Raw genomic sequence first — 20,105 nt, 5'->3', positions numbered from 1 at the left:
AGATGTGCATGCATATGTGCTGAGCACCTGGAAAGGTCATCCATCCGGGAGTACACAGGCACTCTCTTCTGATCCACACTGCCAAGGTCACCCTTATCTGGGAAAGATCCATTGATGTTGCAAATGAATAAACATCATAAAATGGTAGCTTTTATATTTCTCTCCAACACTGTGCTGTATATCCTTCCTATGCACTAAGCCCTGAAGAGACAGAGGTAGAGAAAAGAAAATATAAAGAGTCTCTACTCTCCCAAGCCCTCAATCTCCACAGAAGAACAACAAAACAAATTGTAAATAGGCCAGGAAATATTATAAATAAAAGGCTTTGGAACGAGAACAGGAAGCGATGGATCTGCTCCCAAAGAGAAATGACAGTGTGCCGAGGAGGAGGTCCAGCATTGCAGGGGGTGGCAGTTTCCACGCTACCCTCTCAGCTTTCAGACTGTGGATGTAAGTGATGCCTGCAGCACCAGCTGGTCTTGTTAGCAACTTGAGGCATTAACGCAATACAGCGATGCCCTCAGAAAATAAATAAAGCTGATAAAGAAATTAACGTGTCCAAAAATAAATGCATCACCTGCTGACTGGCTCGCATCTCCTTCACATGACAGGGTTTACTTAGAGCTAAAGAGAATACAGCAATAACTGTAAACTCCTAAGTGAAAGCCGAGGGGAAAGGTCAGTGGCCCCGCCCCCCAATGTCCTGCGCTAAGCAATGGGAGATCCTCCCCTCGCAGGGTCCTTTCCTGTTCCCGAAGTATGTTCCCATTCAAATTGAATTGGTTCTTCCCAGTGAGTCCTAAAAACAAGGAGTGTGGAGGCTTTCACTCCACCATACAAATGAGGAAGCTGAAACTCAGGAGAACTAGGCTATTTCAAGAGCTGTGGCCCTGGAGAGTAATGAAGGAAATATTAGAACTGTGTTTTGGTCTACACAGCGACAATCTTGTACAATTACACTGCAAACTCTCCTGCCGAAGTAATGGAGGTGGTTGGATCCTGGGATTCAGCAAATGTCTATAATTATCCACATCCAGCGTATATCACTGAAAAGCAGATACTAATTAAAGAGATTTCCATGCTAGCAACAAAGTGTTCCCAGAGTCCTCCACCCAAAAACCTCCGTTTGTGTGCATGCGTGTGCCTGCACACACATAAACACACATTAGAAAAATGACAACATAGGACAACAAAACACCTCCCAGAACTCCCAGCTTCTCCACAAGCTGACCCACGGGGCATCAAGTTGAGGGAATCAAAAGCCACACTGCTGAAAATGAAAAGAGAAGAGATAAAAAATGAGTCAATAAGATGTTCAGCAAGCTCCAAAAAGATATTACTATTCAGATAACAAACTTAATACACAAAATGAAGACATTAAGTTTTTTAAGTAGTTGGACATGAACACAATGACAATCTTCTTCTTTTTTTTTTTTTTTAATGTATTTAGTACAGGGTTTACAAGGTCTCATTAGGTAAATCAGACTTACAATGGTCCTCCTGTTTTCAGCCTCCCAAACCCTGGGATTACAGACACATGCCACCACGCCCATCCTATTTGCCATCACTGTGTGCCCTGGGGGTGGGGCCGGCACATCACATGGGAGGGAACCCTGTGTCTGCCTAAACGGGCTTTAATCCACTGAGCTATCTGGCCAGCCCAATGATAATCTTCTAATACACCAGAATAGTGCTTCTTAAGCTACAGTTTGTACATGAGACGCCTGGCATTCATAAGCTTACACTGGGACCTAAGACTCTACCTATGGATCTGGCTCTGTGACTTAGATGTTACTGGAGAGAAGGCATTCCTCAGGATGAAGGTAAACATAGTCTGCATTTCTCAGAACAAACTATTGGAAATGGTTCTGACAATAGATGGGCTCTCCTGCTTTTCAAAATACACAGCTGTAGTCCTCAACAACTTTTTACCTAAGCAGTATTTATTTCTATTCAATGCACATGGCTGCCGCTGACAAAGGTTCTACAATCTGAGGTACAGGATCTCAGGATAAATCCTGAGGGCATTTCACTGACCTTCTCAGACCCAAAAGCTACAACTCTTGTTGCACAGGTCCTGCTTTACCTTGGTCTTAACCATCCAGTAGAAAAGTATGAAGACGAAATATAGGAAGTAAAGCCATGTTGTTATGTTGAGCTGTGGGGGACTCAGGTCAATAATTTCTGACATTGCCAGTTAAACAGAAGACCCAATGCTATTATGGGCTACTGGACTCTTTTAGAATATTTTGCTGAGTTTACACACCTATAATATTCAACAACGGAACTTAAAAAAATTGGGATATAACTATGAATGTCCATTTTGTATCTGTGTATTCAAAGTGGTTGGGATAGATATATAGTTGCATTCTCTTAATGAATAGAATGATTTTTTCTAATGGTGTTTGTAAGTAGGATCACAAGTCTGCATCTTGTACAGCAATTAACCACTAAGAAGAATATATGCAGTGTATTATTTGTTGAAACTGTACTTTCCATTTGATTTGAAACTGTCTCATTGCTATATGTTTATCAATAAAACTTTGAAAAGAAAAAAAATGCACTTAGGGTTGTGGAGGTCTTCTGCTACAGTACATCTATTACAGCCTTTTTTGCCTGTTTCTTCCAGTCTTTTTCTAGGTCTATCTCAGTCTGACTCTCTAAATCTGCCTAGTACCATCACAGTCGGGCTTACCCACAAAACTGTCTTTGGATGTATAAGGACAAGTTGGAAAGTTCTCCAACACAGCAACCAGTTCTTTGGTTTTATGAATGCCAACTGGACATCCAACAGTTCAGTGTACTTCTAGTGCTGACTCCCAGAATGATGTCAGACTCCACAGATGTAAGGCTGAGTGCCACAAGGCCACTGCTAGCTTCACGTGTGAGTAACAAGTCCTAGTCTGCCTATACGTCTGACAGACTGATTATAAATTATGGATTTTTACAGTCCTCTCCTCCGATTGAATAATTTGCTTGCAAAAGTGAGGAAAGCGTTTGACTTTACTTACCAGTTTATAACAAATGATGCACCTTGGACACTTTAGATGGAAGTGATAAACTGGGCAAAGTCTGAGGATAGGGATGTTTCATGCTCCTATCCCCTTCCAGACATGCCACCCTCCCAGCATCTGGTATTCTTACCTTTCTAGAAGTTTTCTAAACCCTAATCTTTAATGATTTTCAAGGAGGATTCATTACATAGACATAGTTGATTCAATAAATGACCAGTATGATTGAAAACCTCCAGCTTCTCTTTCTCTCTGACAGCTATACAAAGGTATCCAGACACCATTTGTCTCCTTAGCATCCAAAATATTCATTACTCTAGAGAGTCTAAGGGCTTTAGGAGCTTCAATCGAGGAACCAGGCATAAAGGCCAAATATGTGCTTCTTATGCTGCATGAGCGATTGTTTGCACTTTGCATTCTCCATCATGTTCTGACTCCTGAACAAAGGTAAACTCACATGCTGTCTTTTGATGTAATCAACAATGACAGGGCATCCCAATAAGTCATCAATCAATACCAATTCATTAAGTACTCCAGTCTACTCAAGAGGCACCATGTTTTAAGGATAATCTGCATATAAATAAGACAAAGTTAATTTGGGACTAGAACAACATGACATCATGGAATAAAAGCAGAAACTATTGTTGAGATTCAGGACACACTATTTTAACATATACTCCTTTGGAATACTGAAAATGACACAGGAAGGAAGACCTCTTTGTTTTTCCCTTCCCTTCTGCCCTAAATCAGGTCATAAGGCCTACAAAGACTATGAAAATTAATCTTGGTTGTCAATTGGATTGGCTTGAGAGACATCTACATTACTAAAGCACATTTATGGGTGTTTCTTAGTGGACCAAGGAAGCTTGACCTTGGGGATTATCTCTGATTCCCAGCTTCTTCCTTTCTGTTGCTATTTCCCTGCTTCCTGCTTCTTGGATGCCATGAATTCTCCCCTCTCCCACTCACTTGTCTTTCTATGATGTTTTTCCCATGGACTCAGCTGACTGTGAACCAAAACCTCTGAAACCATGACACAAAATCAATCTTCCCTCCTTTAAGGCCTGTATATGAGTATTTTATTCTAGCAAAAGCAAGCTGATCAATACAGAAAGTCAGTGTGGGTAGAATGATGTTGTTGTTATGACTATATCTGCCCATACATTTCAGAAGAACCAGTTTTGGAGGACAGACTTGAAAAAGTTAGGAGAATCAGGCTGGAGAAACATAGAAGACTATAAATAGAGCTGAATGGGTCACTGTGGCCTGAGGTCAAAAAACAAAAATGCAAAATAATCCAATATAGTCCAGTAGTCCATAATATCAGTGGATTATCCATAGGATTGGCAATGTCAGAAATTGTTGACTTGAGCTTTATACAGCTCAGCATATTAATATGGCTTTACTTTTTATACCTCGTTTTTAAACTTTTCTGCTGGATGGTTAAGACCAAAATAAAGCAAGACCTATATAACAAGAAATGTAACTTTTGTGTCTGCCCAGGTCAGTCAAATTCCCTCAGGATTTATCCTGAAACCCTGTACCACACTTTATAGATCCTTTGTCAGTGTCAGCCATGTGGATGAGTCACGGCCATTGCTTGACCAGTTTGCTCTCTGTGAAAGCCTGAGAGAATGTTTTCTCTCCATGTGGCTCTCCTTAGGCACACTCTACGTCATCAATGACAATGGAATATCCATCTCTGACAAAGCTAAACAAAAAAGGGGGGATATAAATGGAGGACCATTTTTTAATCTGTATATACAAAATAGGATAGATATATAGCTACTTTCTCTTAATTCAATGATAAGAAAGATTTGCACTAATAAGGTTTAGGCAGGATATCATGTCTGCATCTACTACTATGAATAACCACTACGAAGACAATAATATGCAAAGTATTAATTATTGAAACTGTCCTACTAACCTGTTTTGAAATTGTCTCATTGCTATTTGTTTCTCAATAAAATTAATTTAAAAAACTAAAATGCTACTAGGAATGTAGACAATAAGATTGTGCTCATGAGATTTCAGAAAGAAATTATTATTATTAATATAATAATATTAATATATATATTTATATAATTATATATGCATTTATATATAAAGCTATTATTGTTATTATTATTATTATTATTATTATTATTCAGAACCAGGGATTGAACTCAGGCCCTTGTGCTTGCCAGGGAAGCGCTTATTCCACTGAGCCATCTCCCTGGCTCCATCAGAAAGAAATTATGACTGTATTGTACATTGGACTAGAGACCATGCATGTTATATTCTGGCAAAAACAAACAAACTTGTCTACATTTCTCCATGCTCTGAAACTGTAGAAGGCTAATTTAAAAGGTTACAAATTAGCTGATCTGGCAGAGGAAATTTAAACCCAGCCCAATATTCAAGCTGTAGTATGGATACAGCTGGCTGCTTTTAGTTAGATGTATAGTGAGAATCAAGAGAGAAAACAAAGCAAAAAGATTTGAAAAACTTGCAATTTGGCCATAAATAAAGACATAGTTCCCAGCCTCTCCAAGTGCATCAAAGAAGTTGTGACTTCTTCAATTAATGCCAAATTGCTATTAGCTCATTGAAGGCAAATGTATGTGCCTATATTGGGCAACCAATTTTTCTTGCTTGTATCTTGTATTTATGAGCAACTACTTTGAAGATAACAACATGAAATGTGCTACTGTTACTCTCTTATGTTCTTATTTTAAAATTTTGTATCATTGTTTTATGGGATTATTTTCTTTTTTAAAACAAGTTTTAAAGCTTTTTTAAAGATAACCAACAAAAAATAAAACATAAATAAATAAAAATATAACCAAATATTTTGAGCTGGTCCAAGAAGAATAATGCTTTCAGGTTGTCTCAGATATCAGCAAGGCCTCAACTATTCCAAGATCAAGAGTACACAACTGCCACCTTTCATTTGAGAAGAGAGTCCCAGGACCCCTACCCAAGGACAGCCACCTAAGGAATTGGTTTCCTGCGATGCATTTCACTGTGCCCAGCTGTCCAGGCACTCAGAAGCAGCTGCAGCCCACAGTCCAGAGGGTACTAGCTACTCCTCAAGCTGCCAGCAGGCATTGTCCACATGGTGCTGGTTTTGCAGGCTTGTGAAATACAAGAGTGAAGGGGGCGATGGAGGCTTCCACCCTGATTTCAAAGGAAGAACCAGGAGACCAGGCAAAATGTATGACGGCGTCAGAAGCTCTGCCAGTGCCCCCGAGAGAGTGATGCACAAAGCTGCAAAAGTGAAGCTAAAACTGCAGTAGAGACCCCCAGGAAGGCAGAGCTGCCAGGAACATGAAACACGCACCAGGAAAAGCCCTGGGCAAGGAGCAGATCCGGTCCAAGAGAAAAACCTTCTGGGCTGCAGCCAGTGAAGTCATACAGGTGTGATTACCCAAGTCTTCTGGAACTCGCATCTCACCTCCTTGTGCTCCAGATGTTAGACTGCAACTATAAAATTTATTTTTGCCTCTTTGGGTGTTGTTTTTGCTTTGCTCTGCCTCATTTCTATTCCTCATATGCCTCCCTTTTAAAACAGAGATGTTTGCCCTGTGAAACTAGCTTGGAAATGCATACATTTGCTTTTTGAATTTTACATGGGTTAACAGCTAAGAATTTGCCTTGCATCTCAGAGGAGACTTTGGATTTAGATTTTTGGGCAATGGTGGATTTGCTGAGACTTTGGGGGAAGAGATTTGAGCACATCTGGTTGTATGTAGGATAGTCACATCACATAAGGTGGGATTGTGGTGCTGTGATTGTTTGGCTTTGGACCTTATTGTGTAAGAAGATTTGTGACAGTCACTCATGGTCACTCATCTTGACTGTCACATGATTGGCTTAAGAGATGCATAAGAAGTTAGTAAAGTTAGAAAACTAGTAAAGTTAGTTGGGTGAGTCAGGCAGGTGTGCCTTTGAGGACTACATGGAGTCCCTAGCCCCTTCCTCCACAGTTACCTTCCCTGTTCTCTGCTTCCTGAATGCCTTGAGTTGAATAGTTTTCCTCCATCCTTCCCTTCCACCATGATTTTCCTGCCATGGAGCAAGATGACCATGGACTATAACTGTTAAGACTGTGAGGCAAAACCATCCCTTTCCTCCCTTGAATTAAACTGTGGGTGTCTGATACCTTTTCCAAGTAATGGAACAATTAATATAAAAGCTATGTATGACCTTGCCCTGAAGAAGGTCATGACCTTTATGACCTTCTAACCCAAGAAGAGATATCTTATTTCCTAAAATGAAAAGATGAAGGGACAAAGTCAAAAATCTGAACAAATAGAACTCATGTTTTCTCCAAACATTAGATCATACTCCCTTTCTTCTGTCATATTTCTCCAAGTTTATCCACTTTTTGGGTTCATTGTGAAATATGCTCAGGTGTACCTTCTACACTGGGCCTTTATTCCTTTACAAAGTCTTGTTTCTCACATGAAATTTCTCACATGCAGACAAGTCCCTCTGTGATCAATTCCTGCCTACTGAGTAACATCTTCCACCACAGACTTCGTGCTCTGGGCAGCACCACTAAGTTAGATTCAATTTACAATACATAAAGTTCCTACTTAGAATTCTCATGTCTTTGCCAAATATCTCTCTTTTGTTTAGAATTTTCTATCCATTCCTGTACTAGCTATTTGTTGAATTTTCCTTAGCCTAGTTCTACTTGCCTTTTTTATTTTTGTGCATTCACCATAGAGAATTGATCAGATTTTCTTCTGTCATCTTCTCGTGTACACACTCCTCTATAGAATTTAGTGGCATTCAGTTGTGGCTAACTACTTGCCAATCTCTTTCCAACAATTGCAGTCTGAGTTTCCTAAAGATATATATTGTCTTAGCATTTGCCACAATATCTAGCACATAGGAAGTATTCAGTAGTTGTTTGGTGAATGGATAAATAAATGAAGGGTGAATGAATGGACATTTTAAGACTAGCCCCTATCCAATGCTAGAATAGACTTGTTGACAATATTCTGAGATTTGAAACCTAAACCCACAGATGTTGAACAAATCAGTTGGATCTGCATAATGACATAAATAGCCAAGTCGTAATAATGTTTTGATGAAGAACATGCATACATTCCAGTGTGTTTCTAATAAATCCAGCCAATACCAGAATAAAAATCACATTCTCTTTAATGAATTCTTAGTATAATAATCCAGATCCTTGGACCTGTGGAAAGCAAACCAAGATGTTTATGGCCTAGTGGTTTTTAAATCTGGATGCGTATGAAAATCACCTGGGAAGCTATTAAAGCTATTAGATACCTCAAGCCCAACAAAGTTAAATGAGAACCTCTTGAGGGCTCCGGCAGGCAGTGTGAGTTAGAAACAAACTGTCCAGATAATTGGAATATCCAAGCGAAGTTGAGAACACTCTGTGGACCTTTTTCAGGAAATCTGCATGGAGGGAAACACTTCAGGGATTTATCTGGAAGTAGGCAAATGTGGTTTCTTTCAAAATAAAAGTGATGGATGGAAAGTTTTCTGCTTTACAAAGATGGCAGAAGTGTAGGAATGAGCGAACAATGGGATCCAAGGTTTTAGACTCTAGCAGAGTATGCAAGGTAGAAATGTCAGCCTGACTTATAGAAATTCAGTCTGGGATAATGTAGAGCTAAAGACACAGGTGAGCTGAGGAGATGGCTCAGTGGAATAAGTGCTTCCCTGGCAAGCGCAAGGGTCTGAGTTCAATCCCAGGTTCCGGAAAAAAAAAAAAAAAAAAAAGACACAGGCTAGCTGGGTTTGGAGATATTAATCTGTCTGGTTTCTTCCTCAGTCTTCCTTCAGTATGTGAGATGCACAATGCGTAAGTAGGTTATGAATGCTCCTGTATCCCACTTTAAACTAAGGATGAAGACTAGGAACTTCAAACAGTCTGAGTCTGATAAAAGAGCCTTCACCACGGGAGCACATCAAAACCATCTCATGGAAGAATTTGAAATAAAACACTGCTCTGAAGATAGAATCCATGTTTTGATTGTTGTGACGTTCACAGGTGGTTTCCAAGGCTTATTTCTAGTTAACTATGTTCGCTTAAAATGAACAGCATCTGATATAAGATGGATTCACCAATTTGCCAAACATAAAAAGCAAATAAGAAAACTCAGTATTGTCTTCTCAATATTCAGAATAGCTGTTTTGGGGTAGGGTAGTTCTTCCGCAAAGGTATTTATTCCTAAAGAAACTAAGGAGCAATAGTGAAGACCAGTGTGGCACAGGATTGACTCCATCCGGGACAGGAAGTGCAAGCAGGCCGTGTTCTGCTCCCAATGCCAGCATCTGCTAGGCATTTGCAACTGGAAAGTGAGAATTTCCCATCCAGCCCCATCAATTCCCTCTTTGGAACACTGTGAAGGCTGTGACAGAGCTGCTTTCCCCATGCCAACAAGTTGGATCGGCCACTTACAATTACTAAGATTAATTTATAGAAATATTTAATAAAAAATCTTTCAAGGAAAATAAAAAAAAAGAAAGACTTAGAGATGTCTGTGGATCAGGACATGGCGCACACAACTAATATGCCGTCCATGCCAGTGGCCGTGTGCCATATTGTTTTAGGTCTACATCTGCTGCTGGTTAGCAAAAATTCCATTCACAGCTGTCCAGATGAATCAAATGTCCAATTAGCATTTTTTGCTCAGTGACAAGACTCTGCCCACGACAAAAATTTTAAAACAGAGAGCATAATGGAACAGTTTTCTTCATATTCTTGTTGAAAACAGTACACTGAAATCTTGGATATTTTATTTTATTTTTAGGGAAGGGTCTACAGGGTGTTCAGGGTCTCACTGCTAGATCGAACTCGTAGTAATTCTCCTGTTTACAGCCTCCCAAGAGCTGGGATCACAGGTGCACGCCACCATGCCCAGTCTCGATTGTTATCTCAGTGCACCCCTGGGGGCAGGGCCAGCACCACAGGCCTGGGAATCAAACCCACAGCCCCTGTGCTTGCTTGCAGGTGCTTTAATCCCCTGAGCTATTTGGCTGGCCCTCTTGGATGTTTTAGAAAAAAAAATATAGGAAGCTACCAAAGTACTCCGGGAGTGGTCGAACCCCAGATGCACTGAAGTTCAGAGAATTTCAGTTCATTTTAGCATATTTTCCTGATGAAAAGTCTCAGTCTATTCTTTCCTATTCCTCAATTCCGAAAGACCGTCAACATCTTAAGTTTGTCATTTACTACCAAGGAAAGATGGAAGGACCCTTTGCTAATAAAAGCCATCTCCTGTTTTCAATTTAACGTCTCAAGTGACAGCAAAATGCATTCAGCTTAACATGCCTGTTTCCCTGAGTGGTGATAACCAGAATTGCTTGCATACTGTTATGTTCAGGTATGTTAAGTGACTACGCAAAAGAATGAGGATTGTAGCTCCAAAAGACACTGGATGATAGTCTGAGAAGGGATTAATATTCCTCTCACTTCTTAACATCTTCTAAAAGATTTTTCTATTTCACACAAAATAGAGCTGCTAAACTGAAGACTACTTGGCCTCTAGCTGTGGCCCCCTCTCCACCTTGCCTCTCTCCTATTGGCTCTTATTCCCAGGTACAATGGCCTCTTTCAGTTGTATCCCTTAGCGGGTCCATTTCCTCTCCACCTCAGGGTCTTAACATAGCCTGCATCTGCTAAATGTTACCCTACCTCTGACCTTGAAAGCTTTATGCCCGCTGACAGTCCTTCCTCGGGCATCTCTACCTAGCGGCACCTTCCTCCTGTTGAAAAAGCCTTTCTAGTTCCCTTGTTTCTCTTCTTTATGCTGCAGATTTTAGAGGCTTGGAGGAAAAAGTGATTCTTTTACCACTGTGTCCCAGTAAGAGCGAGGCTCCAGAAAGGCAGAGCTTAGAAGGTGCCTGTTCATTATAGCACCTTCACTTAAGAATACCTCAGTAAATATCAGATATCTACAGGAGTGAATTAAGGAATGAATGGGTGGCTGCTCTGTTAATTCACAGCGTGACCACACCATGCTTTACAGTGGAGCCAAGAGCATTATTCTGACGGTTGCAGGCATTGAAACATTCCTAGCTAAAAGGAAGTAAAAGCTTTGAAGAGGCCTTAATAAATGCCATTTGTATTGCACTCTATAACTGACACAGCACTCCCTTGGGCTTTTACTACATTATCTTTTCTATGTTGTAGGAAACAAGAACACACAGAGTCTAGGTACCTTCTCAGTTGCCCAAGACAACAAATTAATACAGGGCAGAAGAAGGTCTCCAGGACAGGTCGACTGGTTCCTAACTTCCTGCTCTTTCCTCTCCCCGGTCTCCTCCCTACCTCATTATTCTCCTTGTCTTGTAGTCAAGTTACTCCTGCCAAAGTCTGGAGATGATTTGGGGAGGAATCTACCCTGAAGGAGAAATAAGATAGTTTAGTTTTAAATTTGATTGAATGCGCAGCTAAATTAGCTTGCTACAGGAAATCCATTTTCAGAGTACATTTTTTTTTTAACAATTAAACCCAATGCATATGTTGAAAACAAAATGATTAGAAACAAATAAACTAAGCAGGCGGTGGAAGAGGGGAAGTGTACAGAGGTCCCTCTGTCCTCTAACCCAGTTGGGAGTTCTTTGCTAACCATCTTAATAAGTATGGTTGCAGGAAAGAAAGTTGCCTATATTTTTTTTGCTTTCTCTCTGGAGACAGTTTTACATATATTTCACTTAATAGAAGTTCCCCCATGGTCAAAATTATGTTCCCTTCACTGTCATCTCCCCATGACAACGTTGACTTTTTGACAAGCTTCATGGGTAACGCTGCAGCCCAGATGTTTCCATGGCAGCCTGGAAGCTCTGGCTGCAGAAAGTGTTTCCTGCACAGTCACCTCGGCATGTCAGGTGGTAATTACAAGAGCAATTCTTAAACTCAGGCAAGCTTTCTTATTTTCTGTACAATGAGTGTACCATCTTAATTTTAATAACAAATGTCTATTTTGTTATTATTTTGTTATTTTTAGTCAAACAGCACAGATTACAATTAAGGAAGGAGGAAGAAAGAAGAGGAAGAGAAGGGAAGGGAAGGAAAGAGAAGGGAAGGGAAGAAGAGGGGGCAGAGAAAGGAAGAGTAAAGATAACAGATGAGATCAAAGGAACAAAAAAAACCCGCTATGTTTCTTGATGCAACTGTCTTGTGTTATTGCTGAAAATAAATTTAAAGATCCAATTTCTTTTTCAGTATTAAAAAATCTCGGTAATTACAGCATTCCTCATTCCCATCAGCTTCCAATTCTCTTCTCAGCATGCCTAGAAAATCTGAACACATTCCAGGAAAGAAGTCGAATCGCGATGTAAACGCGAAGGTCACAGAGAAGGAAATCTGCACAGCGGAGAGAAGACCGCGATAAGTCTCCCTAGGACGTCCACTCGTCCGCATTTGCCTCCTCAGCCATTTTTCTTTCCTGTTTAAATGTCTGAGCTCCAAGAGTAACAACACAGCAAGGCTGAGCACGCGTGGACTGATAGCTGCTGTCACCAAACGCAACTTTCAGCAAACATAATCGGAAGCCTTTTTCCTTGGGCTCAGTTTTATGAAATTGCAAGGTTATTGGCCCAAAGAGTAGATAATTCACACAAAGAGTAGAATCACATTTATATCATGCAATCCTTTTCTCTTGCCCTTAATTCTTCTTTATCACTTATAGTAGTATAAATAATTTACTTTTGTGTGTGTGTGTGCATTTTAGTACAGGGTCTACAGGGTCTCATTACATAGATGGGACTCGTACTGCTTCTCCTGTTTTCAGCCTCCCGAATGCTGGGATTACAGGCGTGGGCCATCGAGCCCAGTCTCAATCGTCATCTCTCTGTGCCCCGGGGGGCAGGACTGGCATGCACTCCGAGGATCTAACCCTGGCTATTGCTGCACTCTGCCTAAACAGGCGCTTTAGTTTGCTGAGCTATCTGGCCAGTCCTTTAAAAAATTTACTTTAAACTTGTCCATCACCAATGCAGCCCTTTGTACAGCGTGTTCCTGTGGTCTCCTGATCTTGGGAGTACCTGAATTGTATATATACAACTTTCATCCTCATACCTGGCCACTTAAGTACTTGAGAGTCTGAAAGAAAAAGAAAATCTAATCATTTATTGAGGATTAGGCTTGTAGTGGATGCTTATGTATAGATTTAATTTTTCAAGAATATAGTTGATATTATTGCAATATTTATAAGCACAGAAGTTTTGGTGACTTGCTATGGTAGACTGACAACTGGTGGTCATCTCCCAACACTCAGATGAACTGAGTCAGTGTGGTGCTGGGTGTAGGAGGCCCCCTGAGGGCTGTTGCCAACAACACAAAGAGGAGTTCCTGGGGGCTGTTGGTTCTTCTGAGGACCTTGTCATGTGGGTTTTCCTGATATAAATTCAGATGTTCTCACCAAAGAGGCTTGGGACTTTGTTGTCACTAAAGGCACTGTGGCTTACCTTGGGGGAGCTCTAGTGCTCGCTTTGAGCATTGCTTCATGGCTCTGGAGAGGAAGATGGTGCACTGTTCAGTCTTCTGGAGAAGCTTGTTGTACTGTCTTTCCTGACAGGAACATGGATGTTGTCCTTGGAGGAGCTCAGGACCTCACTGCTGCTGAGGTTGGCTGGGGTACTTTTAAGGGCAGCTCTGGTTCTTACCTTGAGCATTCCTTCCTGGCTCTAGTACAGATCCCTCAGCCTGCTGGCACAGATCCTTCATCCCACTGGCATCGACTTTCTAGCTTCCACCACTGACCTTTGGATCTTCCCAGCACAGATCCTTGAAACAGGCCTACCTGAGACATTGTCTCAGGCTCTAGATTTCCAGTTGGATTCGTGGGAGGCATTGTTATGGGTTCTTGGTCTTTAGAAGGACTCACGCAGGACACTGCCATGGAATCCAGGCCCTCTGCTGGATTCTTTGGATCTCTAATGTGTGAACAGATTTCCCACACTCTTTTGTACTAAAATCTTTGGGTGACTATTATAAAATAATCTTATAAATTGTGTGCCCTGTATTAAATTGTTCTCCTTGCAGAACCCGATTACAACACTTGCTTAGGATGATGCATGTGGTAAGTGGGGGAATTGGTAAGGAATTCAGATTCCAAATTCTGAGTTCTGTCTATGGTAATACAGAAAAGTTCTTGAGAACTTTGAAGGTAACTCCAGCTGTTTAGACTGAGAGGGGGTAATAAATACTCATTTCTGGCTAACATTTTACTCCTGGGACCCTACCCCTCCTCTACACTGTATGATTCCATTTGAGATGGCAATTATTGATCGTCTCTAATCATAGCCTCTTTTCCCTCAAGGGATGGGTACATACTTTAAGGTTCTTTCATCTTAGAACTACACTCCTTTCCACTTCTAGTCTGGGGCATAAGCACAATAGCCAAGAAAGGTCAGTCAGTGTTTATCTCTGGCAAAAGATAAATAGACTTTTGGAAAAAGCTTCATATTTCCACTGAGTTTGCTCAGCTGAAGTGTTGTAATTCTCAAACTGCTGAAGTTTTGCACGATGACTACAGGCAAGCAATCATGTGCCGTATTTGAAAATAAGGAAGAAAGACCAGCTGACACACTTTTCTATTCCCTTATGGTTTTACATACATAGTTCTCTACCTAGTAGAATTATTTTGAATTATTTCTTCTATACCTAGAAGAAATTATTTCTCTCCAAAAACTCAAAATATAGCTAATCTCATCTCCCCTGTCAGTTCTTCTAAGAACTGTATCATCATGCCCCATCTTGACTCAGAAGACCTTGCTATATACCTTCAGAGCATGTCATGTTTACACTTGTAACTGAAATTATCATACAGCCCTGCACTCTGTACTGGCATTCTTACCCTTTCATGAAGAATTCCCTACACAGAGTGAAAACATAGTTAAATAACAATATGCAATGTATTAATAATTATAACTATCCTACTAACCTGTTCTGAAACTGCCTCATTGCTATACTTTCTCCATGAAATTAATATATAAAAAAGAAAACATTATAGTTTTTATCCCAGCCACATGATTTCAGAAAGTGATGGGTACATAACAGATGTTCAGCGCTTACAGAATTGATGGATAATAGAAGACCTTTCTTTTCTGTTTTCTCTTCCTTTCTTTCTTCTATTTATTTTTTATTTATTTTTTGAGACAGGGTCTTGCAATGTACTTCAGCCTAGCCTTGTGCTCACTTTTGTGGCCTGAAGGCTGGTCTCAAACTCATGGAGATCCTCCTGTCTCAACTTCATGAATGCTGGGATTAAACACATGCACCAAGACCTTTATTTTCTATAGAGAGAAAATTATCTCACCAAATTCCTAAAATTCCAACTTCTCTAAAGTTCTCATAGGTAAAACTGGAACCAATGGGATACATAAGCATAAGATACATACATTTTATAACAAATAAAATGATATGACATACATATGCCAAATAGAACTAATTGTTTCACGAATTGATTCCTGATGTTCAAGGAAAAGCTACTGCATTGAGTGTTTAAAAGTCTGATGACATTACTCCACTGTCTTTTAAGCTCCCTTGTTTCTATTACGAAGTCAGCTGTCTGTCTTTGTGGGACCTTTGAAGTCAATTGTTTTGTCTCATTTGATTATTTTTAAGATGTTCTCTTTATTTTTTGCATTTTTCCTAAGTTTCACTGTATTCTATTTAGATGTAGTCGTTGGCTATTTATTATCATAGTTCATACTATTTCTTTTTGTTGTTGTTGTTTTGCAGTACCGGGGATTGAACTCAGGACCTTGCACTTGCCAGGAAAGCACTTATTCTACTGAGCTATCTCCCTGGCCCCCCTACTATTTCTTGAAGAATGATTTGTTTTTAAAATGATTTGTAGACGGTCTCAGTCACTATCTCTTCATATGTGCTCCCACTCCATTTTATTCTTTCGCTTCTTTTCAAGGCTGCACCATGTCCTTCAACCCTTTACTGTTAATGTCATTCTTTCCTTGTATTTTTTTTTGTATATTTTCTGATGATCTACTTTCTAGTTCTCAAATTCATTTTTAAGCTGTGAATGACTTAATGTTAAACTAATATTAAAGCCTTTAACTTTTTTGTTCTGTAGTTTTATTCTTTTTCTTGGTCTCCAGTTCTCTGTAGAAAGTTTCCATTTTGTCATCCAATTTTTTGAGCATATTAATCATAAAGTTTATGCCTTAGACTCCAACATCTAAATCTCCTGTGTATCTACACCTAGGGTGTTCTTTTACATGTGTTTTTTTGTTTGTTTGTTTGTTTGTTTTTGTTTTTTTGTTTTTGTTTTGGCTAAGCCCTCTCTTCTTGCCTGCCTCTTTTAAAATTTAATTGTAAGTATTGTGTTTCAAAAATTACAGAAAATACCTTCTACTCTGAGTAACTACTTATGATGATAACAATGCACAATTTCAGGGCTGGAGAGATAGCTCAGTAGAATAAGCACTTGCCTGGCAAGGGCCTAAGTTCAATCCCTGGTTCTGCAAAAAAAAAAAAGAAGAAGAAGAAGAAAAAAGCCCAATGTATTAATTATTTTTATTCTCTAACATGATTTGAAACTGTTTTATTTTAGTTCTATGTGTCTTCTTCCTCTCTCTCTCTCTCTCTCTCTCTCTCTCTCTCTCTCTCTCTCTCACCGAGGATTGAACTCAGGTACTTGTACTTGCCAAGGAAGCAATTATTCTACTGAGCCTTCTCCCCAGCCCTCTTCTTCTCTTTAAAATAAAAAAAAATAGAGATAACTCAAGGCTATTAAGATGTAATCTTCCTCAGGAAGAATTCAATTTTGCTTGTGACAAGTCATAATAGAGGTTTGTCACTTGAATCACCCTAATCCTGTAGAGCTGAGCTTTAGTCTTTATGAGAGTGAGGTTAGTCTACTTTTTGCTAAGCCTTCTTCTACTACCCTTCAAGGATTCCAAGTGAAAACTTTTGTGTATTCCTTTACCAGGGACAGGTGCCTTTGGTGGGCACTGAACTTAATCTTTGACAATACTTTCACATAGGAATAAAGAGAAAATTCACATTCACTTTTTTTAGCCGCCAGCTGTTACCAAGTGATCTCAACCCCATAGACTTTCTTTCCTATGTGTTCTCGCCTCCTTACAAACTTGCTGCTTTGATAGCTTGCCAGTGCTGCCTTTAAGATCATAAACACACACATGCGCACACACTTAACTTTTGTCTTCCCCAGGGCATCTCTGTATCCACATCTACATCTGCATTTTTGCTATCTTTGTAGTTCTCCCATATTTTCAAGCACATTTGTGAAAACGTGTTGTCCACTCTCCCTTTTAGTTCTTTATTACGTCTTTAATTAATTTTGGTGAGAAAGAAATAGCAATGAGACCGTTTCAAAAGCAGGTTACTAGGACAGTTATAATAATTAATACATTGCATATTGTCGTCTTTGTAGTAGTTATTCCTAGTACAAGATGCAAGAATGATATCTTGTCCAAACACTATTAGTACAAATCTTTGTCTTCATTTTTTCCCCCCACTGGATTAAGGACAATTTATTGTTTTTATGTACAGAAAACTCAAAGTACGCTTGGCCCAGTTTAGTGGCAAGCTCTTTAGCCTTCGCTTTCTCCAGCTTGGCAATACGAGCCACAGATTTTGGACCCAGAACGTTGCCTCCCCAGTGACGGCAGATCTCATCGTATCTGTCATTGTAGTTGGTCCTGATGGCCTCCACCAGCTTAGCCAGAGAGCCCTTGTCCTCCGAGTTGACTTGTGTGAAGGCGACAATGGTACAGGTCTTCCTGTGGACCAGACGCCCCAGCCTGGCCTTCCCCTTGATGATGCAGTAAGGGACCCCCATCTTGCGTCACAGGGCAGGCAGGAACACGACCAGCTCGATGGGGTCCACGTCATGTGCAATCACCACGAGCTGAGCCTTCTTGTTCTCTACCAGAGTGGTGACAGTGTTGACACCTGCTCTGAGGACCCGTGGCCTCTTAGTGGGGACATCCCCTTTGCCAGCAGCTTTCTTCTCTGCCCGGGCCAACAGCCTCTGCTTCTTCTCTTGCTTGGTCTCTAGTCTGTACTTGTGGGCGAGCTTAAGCAGCTGGGTAGCTGTTTGGCAGTCCAAGGCCTGGGTGAACTGGTTAATCGCAGGGGGCACCTTCAGCCGTTTGTACAGGATGGCCCTCTGTCGCTGCAGCCAGATGTAGCGGGGCCATTTGACAAAGCGGGTGAGGTCTCTCTTGGGCTGGATGTCCTGTCCAATGCCAAAATTCTTTGGCCTCTTCTCGAACAGGGGATTTACCACCTTCTTGGCCTCCTGCTTCTTCACGACAGCAGGGGCCGGGGCCACCTTCTTGCCCTTGGCCTTCTTCCCTTTCAGCATCTCGGCCGGCTGACAGAAAGAGCCTTTGTCTTCATTGAACTAAGAAAAAGTAGCGGTATATCTATCCTAACTATTTTATGTATACATATATACATATATATCCTAACTATTTTATGTATACATATATGTATGTATATTTTCACTGCAAAATGGTCCTTCATTTATATCCCCCTTTTTTGTTTAGTTTTGTCAGAGATGGGTATCCCATTGATATAAAAGTTACATTTTTTGTTATATAGGTCTTGCTTTATCTTTGTCTTAACCATCCAGCAGAAAAGTATAAAAATGCGGTATCAAAAGTAAAGCCATATTAATATGCTGAGCTGTAAAAGGCTCAAGTCAACAACTGACATTGCCAATTCTGTGGATAACCTACTACTATTATCGACTACTGGACTATATTGGATCATTTTGCTGAATTCATACACCTATGAATGTATTTGAATGACAATGGAATACCTTTTAGGTCTTAGTCTGTCACGGCTAGCAAAATCCTACTATAGCATTGTATGAAAATTGAAGTTAACTGGATAAATCTTAAATGTTGCCTGGAAAAGTAATTACAAGAAGAAAAAAAGCAAGAAATTTGTGTGTGTGTGTGTGTGTGTGTGTGTGTGTGTGTGTGTGTACTTTACTGGACACAACCCAGGGCCTTCCCACTGAACTATACACTCCCACAGAAATCTTAATATTCTATTGTTTTTGAAACAGGGTCTCACTAAAGCACTAAGTTACCTGATATAGTCTCATATTTTTGCTATTCTCCTGCCTCAGCCCGTTGGAATTATAAGCATAAGCCACCCATACAGCTGGAAATTTTTAGTTAATTGGGGAGAATTTATCTTTGCATTGTAACATTTTAGTAATTAAACTGAATAATGGTGAGATAAAAATAGAAATATAGACCCATATAACAGAAAAAGAACAAAGGCATGCTTATCAAGCTATATGTTTATTATATATTCATAATTTATAAAGCAGATATTTTACATCAAGTAAAAATGTCCAACAAACTGAAGATCTAAAGATTCAACAACTATTAGATATAAATAAAGTTTTCGTAGGTTTGGACACATATAAAAATTAATGGCCAGGTATGGTGAAATAAACCTGTAATTGCAACTTTTAGGGAGGCTGCCACAGGAAAATTTGCAAATCCAAGGTCTTCCTGGACAACTGAGAGAGAGTCTGTCTCAAAATAAAAATGTAAGAGGCTGAGAGCATATCTCAGTGATAGAAAACCCCTTGGTTAAATCCTCAGCATTACAAAAACAAAAACAAAAAAATTGACAATTTTGACAATGAAATACAGCATTCATAAGACAAAAGACATTGTAAAGAATATTAAAAAATAAACAAGTAAGGCAAAATAATGGAAAGACATGATAGGAAATAAATACACATGCACATACATACAAGAAAGATATAGGGGCTAGGGAGATAGCTTAGTAGAATAAGTGCTTGCCTGGCAAGTGCAAGGGCCTGAGTTCAATCCCTGGTTCTGCAAAAAAAGAAAGAAACAAACAAACAAACAAAAGAAAATCCCAAGAAAGAGACCAAGATAGATGAATAATAACAAATCCATAAGAAATACAAAGATGAGCCATTCAATAGACAAATGGGACAAGATGTATCAACACTCTTATAAAAGGAAACAAGGCCAGGGAGATAGCTCAGTAGAATAAGTGCTTGCCTGGCAAGTGCAAGGGCCTGAGTTCAATCTCCAGTTCCACAATAAATAAATAAATAAATAAATAAATAATTTTTT

The 20,105-nt window shown here is 39.9% G+C and overlaps 1 pseudogene; it reads right to left on the bottom strand.

Moving 5' to 3' along the window:
• Positions 1 to 20,105, bottom strand: part of LOC105744086 — a 29,911-nt pseudogene that overhangs the window by 7,716 nt on the left and 2,090 nt on the right.

This window comes from Octodon degus, unplaced genomic scaffold (assembly GCF_000260255.1).
Source record: "Octodon degus isolate 3935 unplaced genomic scaffold, OctDeg1.0 scaffold00222, whole genome shotgun sequence".
Classification (NCBI taxonomy): Eukaryota; Metazoa; Chordata; class Mammalia; order Rodentia; family Octodontidae; genus Octodon; species Octodon degus.
The sequence above is the reverse complement of the archived record's forward strand: the minus strand, read 5'-3'. Positions and strand labels throughout refer to the sequence as shown.